Source organism: Vombatus ursinus, unplaced genomic scaffold (genome assembly GCF_900497805.2).
Source record: "Vombatus ursinus unplaced genomic scaffold, bare-nosed wombat genome assembly UNPS02006779.1, whole genome shotgun sequence".
Taxonomy (NCBI): domain Eukaryota; kingdom Metazoa; phylum Chordata; class Mammalia; order Diprotodontia; family Vombatidae; genus Vombatus; species Vombatus ursinus.
The window spans coordinates 23,696,685-23,704,469 of NW_020946557.1; the positions used below are offsets into that span (position 1 = coordinate 23,696,685).

Genomic DNA, 7,785 nt, shown 5'->3' on the forward strand with positions numbered 1-7,785 from the left:
GCCGGCCCGCCCGCCCGTCCGTCCCTCCCTCCGCCCCCACCGGGGACCGTCCGGCCGCCGCCGCTTCCTGCCCGAGATCCCCAGACTAGATGCAGCCCGAGGGGAAATCACAGCCGCCCCAGCGAGCCGAGCCACGAGTCGGCCCCGGCTCCTTCCCTCCTTCCCGGCCGCTTACCCCGCACGATGCCCGCCGGGAGCTGGCTCAACCCCTGCGCCCTGTGCTCCGCGTCGCCGTCTCCGCTGCAGCCTCCTCCTCCTCCTCCTCCTCCTCCTCCTCTTCTTCCTCTCCTTCCTCCTCCTCCTCCTCCTCCCTCCCGCAGGTTTCAAATTGAAATTCCCTGACTGGAGCCGTCAGAAGAGTCCGCGCTTCGGCCCCGCCCTCCCCAAAGCCCCGCCCCCCGCAGCGGAAACCCCTCCCGCTCCCCCACCGCCAACCCCTCCGGGACACGCCGCTGGCACGGAAACCTCGCTGCCGGCTGAGCCCCGGGGTGAGGCACGGGCCCTCCTCCCGGCCCCGCTCCCGTCCGCGCTAGCCACTTGGCGTCTTGGTTCAAGGCTCTGCGATGCCAGGGCGGAAACTTTTTCTTTCCTTGTTTCAAAAATCATAGGATTTCTAGAACTGGAAAGGATCAGCCACCCTCCTCCTCACTTTACAGATGAGGAAACTGAGGCTCAGAGAAGGGAATTGAGAAATGCAGAATTTGAATCCAAGTCGCGGGACACCAAAGAGAGTGTTCCTTCCACTGCACCACAACTCCCTCTGATGTTCTCTTTTGTAGGACACTCCCTTCTGGCCTTTTTTTTAATTGCCCTTTAGTTTTTTATGCTTCGAAAGCTTGGGTTCCCATAGGAATCTCTAGGCAGATGATTCCCGTTTCTATGTTATGCAGCCAGAGGATCTCCTGAGCTGCAGTTTCACATCTCAAACTCGATATCCAAAACAGAACTCATTATCATGCCTCCTTTTCTAAACTTCCTCATTACTGTTGGGGAGGGGGGGACCATCGTCCCAAGCACTCAGGCTGCATTGCAAACCACGTTATCATCCTTAACTCTTCGCTCTCACCCCATGTATCTAATCTAGTTGCCCAAGCTTCTTGTTCCTACTTTCACAACATTTCTCCTGTATGTCACCTGCCATCTAACTCAGAACTCTTGCCTGGACTATGGCAATAGCCTTCCATTTGGTCTCCAATCCATCCTCCATTCAATACCAAAGTGACTTTCCTAACCATGTAATGCTCCTCTTCAGTAAACACTAGTGGTCCCCCGTCCTCCAATATGATAAATCTGTGTTCAGCACTGAAAGCCTTTGATTTCCTGGCCTTACCTACTTTTCTCGTCTTATATTTTTGTTGTAGTGGTTCAGTGGTAGCCACCTCTCTTGGCAAAGATACTGGAGTGGTTTGCCATTTCCTTCAGCTCATTTTACAGATGAGGAAACTGAGGCGAACAGGGTTGAGTGACTTGTCCAGGGTATGGTATTGTTCAGTAGTGTCCAATTGTTCGTGACCCCATTTGGGGTTTTCTTGGCAAAAGATACTGGAGTGGTTTGCCATTTCCTTCTCCAGGTCATTTTACAGATGAGGAAACTGAGGCAAACAGGGTTGAGTTGACTTGCCCAGGGTCACATAGCTAGTAAGTGTCAGAAGCCAGATATGAACTCGGAGACCGGAGTCTTCTCCACTCCAGGCCCTGTGCTCTAACCACTGTGATACCTCCCCATACCCCATGTACAATACACCTACCCTGGACCTACTTGCTATTCTCACCTGACACTCCATCCCTTGTCTCCATGCATTTGCTCTGGCTGGCTGTCCTCCATGCCTGATTCCAGGCTTTCCTCTTCATCTCTATTTCTTGAAGTCCTCCAGGCTTTCTTCAAGACTCAGCTCAAATGTCACCTCCCACAGAAGGCTTTTCCTGGTTCCCACAGTACCCACCTCTCTGAAATTACCTTCAGTCTACTTTGTATATGTCTTGAATTTTCCTGGTTATTTACATCTCATCTTCCCTATTGAAGTTGAGCCTTTCTTTTGGTTTTGTACCCTCAGTGCTGAACAGAACATAGTAAGCAATTAATAAATGTTTTGGGACTGACTGCTTCCTCCAGGTTTCTATTTCATCTCAGTATAGTAGAAAAAATAATGGATGTAGAAATGGGAAAGAACCTTAAAGTCACAAAGACTTAGGTTCAAACCCTACCCAAATTAGATATTCAGTAGTTATATAACCTAGGCAAGATTGTCTTAGCCTCAGTTCCTTCATCTATAAACTGGAGATAATAATAGCATCTGCTTTACAAACTTTAAAATGTTTTTACTATTATCCAGTGATCCTGTCTATGTCTCTTGTTCGCAATTTTCTCATCTATTGAATAAGAGTTTGGACTAGATGACCTCAAAGGTTATCTATAAATCTTCTGAACCTTCAATTTCAATAACATCATAAATTTGACTACTTCCTATCTGTTCTTTCCTTTCCCACTCTTTATCCAGTTCACTCCTTTTCCTTTTCTAATATAGCTTCCAACCACTTAACTCTATTAAAAACTTACCTCTGATAAGGTCTTCCCTTAACCAAAACTTTTATAAGTTTCCTCTTAGCCAAATGAAAGACTCTTTCTTTTTCTAATCCTGACCTTTCTTCAAATTAATACCATATCAGTATCCCAAAAAGATCAAAGAAAGGGAAAAGGACATATTTGTACAAGAATATTTATAGCAGCTCTTTTCTTGTAGCAAAGAATTGGAAATTGAGGGAATTGCCATCAGTTGGGGAATAGCTGAACAAGTTGTGCTATATGATTGTAATTGTGCCATAAGAAATGATGAGCAGCATCGTTTCAGAAAACCTGGGAAGACGTATGAATTCATGCAAAGTGAAGTGAGCAGAGCCAGAAGAACATTATGCCCAGTAACAGTGATATTGTAAGGATGATCGACTATGAAAGACTTAGCTACTCTGATCAAGACAATTCCAAAGGAGCCATGATGAAAAATGCTATCCACCTCCAGAGAGAGAACTGATGAACTCTGCATGCAGATTGAAGCATACCTTTTTACTTTCTTTATCTTCATTTTTGTTGTTTTATGTCTGTGTTTTATTTCGCAACATAGCCAATATGGAAATATGCTTTACATGACTTCATATATGTAACTGATATCAAATTGCTTGCCTTCTCAAAAAGAAGGAAGAGGTGAGAGGGAGGGAAAGAATTTGGAACTTGAAATTTTTTTTAAATTGTTAAAATTTTTACAAGTAATTGGGAAATATTCAATGAAATAAACAAAATATATTTAAAAATTTTTTAAAAATCAATACCATATACTTTTCTTCTCCTTAATGTTCCTTCTTATCTGGCTATTAATTTTAATAATTGTTTTGTACCCTGACCTTTCTGACTACCTTCCATTTTTACTTTGTGGATAGTTGTCTTCCTTTTTATTCTTCCTCGGCATTGCATCTGTCCTTTATTTTTTTTTCTTCCTTTGATAAGTACTCAGGTTGAATTACTTGAAGACTTTCAAAGCTATCTGTCCATGATTAATCTCTCTCCCATTATCCATCCCAGTCTGATCTCATAACTTTCGGTTGTTTTCTTCATTATTTCCACCTTCTCACCTCACACCTGGACTATTGCAACACCCTTCTCACAGGACTTCCTGTTTCTGGACCCTCTCCCCTCAAATCTCTACTGCATACTACAACCAGATTAATCTTCCTAACATTCACTTTCATCATCAATCCTTTTCATAAACCTTCAATGACTCCCCATTATTGAGAGGGAAAGGTTAAAATTCTGTAACCTTACTCGAAAAGGACCCTTCCAAATCTAGTTACAACCTAATTTCAGTTTTATTTCACAATGCCCCCTTATTTTTTTCATACTATTGTATTCCCTAGCCACCACACATCTTCTGACTTTTCTTTCTGCCTAGAATTCCTTCTTCCTTTTCTCTATCTATCCAAATCCTACCTATTCTAGGCTCCAATCAAGTCCTGTTATCTACAAGGCCTTCCGTAATCTGGTTCTATTCTACTCACTAGCCCCTGAACATGAACAGATCTTTCTGACTTTGGCTAAGTCTTGTGACTTGGGGCTGGTTGCAGGAGAAGAGGGGAGGGAAAGATCAAAATAATAGCTCATTATTTTAAGCTTTTCAAAGCACTTTCCTCAAAATAATCCAGTGAATTAAGTAGTTAAAAGTATTATTCCCATTTTACAGGTGAAGTGACTAGGATCAGATGTTAGCCCTCAGTTGCAGAATTAGTGTCAGTTGCAGAATCAGGACTCAAACCTAGGTCTTTGGAATCCCATTCAGGTGTTTCTACTTCTCCTCCAGCCCCTGTGCTTAAGGTCGTGTCTGGCTTGATGAAGGAGAGAAAAGTAGAAGTTCTGTCCTAAGCTGTGTTGTTCACCTTGTTCCCATCCAGGGTAATGGAAATGGTAAAGATAATTTCAACCCTCTTCACCAAGCATGCCTTCTTTACAGCTCTGACCTTAATACTCCTGTTTTCTCTCAGTCTCCCTTCTATGATATTCTCTCCTGTACAACTAACTGGTTGTATCCATTTTCTTCCCTCTCCTTACTCTATCAAAGGCGACATGGCCTGACCCTGAAACCTAAGTGAAAGGCCAACATTGGCTGAACTCAGACAGAAGCAAGATAGTGATGAAAAAATATTAAAAGTATCAAAACTCTAGAACCAAGGACCAAAAGAAGAAATCCACAATGTTTTGTTTTCCTCAGAAATCCCAGGAGTTGTGGGAAAGGATAGGTTCCCATGTCCTCCCTCTCTAAACATCAGTTTTCCCTGTGAAAACCCCCCTAACTTAGGATCACAAAAACAAAGTCATTAGATTGAACTCTATTTCCCCAATACAGAGCTCTCCTGAGGAATTATTCTATTTCTCAACAGAATGGTGTATGTCATGTTGTTTCCTTTCTGACCCCTTCTACCTTCTTCCTACCCCCTGGAGTCTTCCCTTTTTGTTTCTGCCACCCCAATAAATCTATTTGAAGAGTTCTAAGGCCTACTGAGTAACTGGTTTTATTATCATTTCCCCAATGCCACACCCAGACCAAAGTGCCCGATAAGGAGTTAGGTTCTTAAAAAGCCAGAGGCCACTCCCAGCTGGAGAACATCTGCCCTGGGAACTTACCAGAAAATCAATACCCTTATACCCATGCCTACATCCTTGTATATATTGAGATACCCTATCTCCATACACCCACTCTCCCTATTCTCCCAATCTCTTTATATATACTACCCCACCCTCCTTCTGTCCACCACACATCCATCCCCAATCTGTCAGCTCCTATAGAGTAACCAACCTAAGAGTTTGCACAATTATTCATTGACCTTATGAAAGCAAATAATATCTTCCATGGGTCATTACTTAAAATAACTGTTAAGCAGACTTGACTGCTTGAGTTCTAACACTGAGAAGCTAATACATCATATTTACATTTACTTTCCTCTAACCCATCCTCAAAAAACCATTAAAATGCAGTGTGGTGTAGAAACAAGAATATTAATCTGTGACTGAGGAAAACTAGAGTCTAGTATGGGCCCTATCTCTTTTTTTTGTTTTGTTTTGGTGAGGCAATTGGGGTTAAGTGAATTGCCCAGGGTCACACAGCTAGTAAATGTCAAGTGTCTGGTCTGCAACTGGATTTGAACTCAGGTCCTCTTGACTCCAGGGCTGGTGCTCTATCCGGCCACCTAGCTGCCCTGGCTCTGTCTCTTCTTGCTTGCTGTGAGACCATCAATAAATCATTTAATTTCCCAATGTCTCAATTTTTTTATCAGTAAAATGGGGGTAGAGAGTGGGGGTAGACTAAATAATCTCTAAATTCTCTTTAATTCTAACAGTTTCTGAGGCAATGCTGTAAGGCTAAATTTTATCCTTTATTTGTAGATGATGGCATCGAGGCTCAAAAAAGTTAAGTGATTTTTTTAAAAGGTCATAGTGTATGTTACTGTGTGTCCACGGCAGAGCTGGGATTACACAAGTGTTCTGTGTGTGTGAGTGTAATGCCCTTTCCACTCCACTATTCCATCTTTCTATCATAATAAGTCAATCAAAAAATGTTTACTAATCACCTACTCTATCCCAGGCAATGTGCTAGGTGCCAATGTTGTGCTGTCCATTCCATTCCCAATGGAATCAAGGAGGATTGCCAAGCTACAGTTGCAGAAAGATCATTAAATTTGGAGTCAGAAAACTTGAGTTAAAATTCCAGCTCCTAAACTTAGTTGTGTAAGTTTGGACAAATCACTTAATCTCTCTAGTCTTTAGTTCTCTCCCTTGTAAAATGTGAGAGTTGGATGAGATGATGGCTAAGGTCCCTTTCAGCTACAAAATGATACAGGTCCAATTCAGTGCAATCCAATATAAACCAGCAAATATTATTAAGTACCTCCTTGCACAACACAAGAAACAGTGTGCCATGATGGATACAGAGTCAAAGGGGCCTATGTTCAAGTCTTGCCTCTGATACACATTAGTTGTGGGATCCTGGGCAAGTCAATTTCTCCATGCCCAGGTTGCTCTCTAAGACTATAAAGTTGCAGAGCAGTTGTTGATATGCAGTGGTAGAGGAAATTCCATCACTGGAGTTCTTCACACTGATAAGGACAGGGACCAGAAAAGACTTCCTGTAGGATAATAGCAAGAAATGGAATGCCCACTTCAGAGAATAGCAAGTAGGCTAGTTTGGCCACAATGTAGAGTGCAAGAAGGGGTGTGATTTGTAAGAGGCCTGGGAAGATAGATTGGAACCAGATTGTGAAGGGCTCTAAATGCCAAGCTGAGCAGTTTATAGTTTATCCTTGGAGGCTACAGGCCTCTGAGCTGGATAGTGACAGTAAGACTATTTTGTTTTAGGAATATTATTTTGGCAGCAGTGTGAAAGAGGTATTGGAAAGCAGAGAGACTAGATGCCAGGAATCCAATTAGGAGGCTGTTTCATTAGTTTCTGCAAGAAGTCATGACATGCTCAATCTCTTTCCAGTGACCATGTGAATGGAGAGAAGACAATGGATGTAAGAGATGCTGTAGAGGTAGATATGGGAAATGAGACAGCATGAAAAGTAAAAGGTGACTACAAGATGGAAAATATTGGTCACTAAGTGACTGGTGATATTCTCAACAGATATTAGAAAGTTAGAAGGAGGGTTGGGTTTTAAGGTGAAGATAACAAATTATGTTTCAGTTGGGTTTGAGAATGAAGGCATCCAACAATCAGAGGAAGATTATGGTTGGATTTGAAATTTGAGAATCATTTGTTTCGAGATCATTGAATTCACAGGAGCTGGTGAGATCACCAAGAGAAAGATTGTAGAGAGAAAGGGACCCAGGGTCTAGACTTAGGAAATACTCAAAATTAGGGGATCAGAAATAGACAAAAATGCATTAAAGGAGCCTGAAAAATGTTCAGAGAGGTAGAGAGGAGAGAACTATTTCATAAATACATAGCAAAGAGAGAATAACCAATAAGTTGCCAATAGTGTCAAATGTGGTTTAAAAAAAAAAATGACGACTAAAAAAAATTAGTAATCTTGGAGAGAACAGTTCAAGTTGAATTACCATTAAAAAGGTCCAAAACCAAAAAAGGTAATTTAGTGCTGGGAGAAACCTTAGAAACCATCTGGTCCAACCCCACATTCTATGAGGACTTGAGAGAGCAGGAATAAAAGAAATGGAGACAATGAGTGTTGACATATCTATTCTCTCTCTCTCTCTCTCTCTCTCTCTCTCTCTCTCTCTCTCTCTCT

At 42.1% G+C, this 7,785-nt stretch overlaps 1 protein-coding gene across 6 annotated transcripts in view; it reads right to left on the reverse strand.

Moving 5' to 3' along the window:
* Positions 1–240, reverse strand: part of EPB41L2 (erythrocyte membrane protein band 4.1 like 2) — a 274,065-nt gene extending 273,825 nt beyond the window's left edge. For all 6 annotated transcript variants that reach the window (XM_027848549.1, XM_027848548.1, XM_027848547.1 and 3 more), the window contains exon 1: positions 176–240. The gene's annotated coding sequence lies outside the window, so the exon portion shown is untranslated. The remainder of the gene's footprint in view (positions 1–175) is intronic.
* Positions 241–7,785: the final 7,545 nt, after the last annotated feature.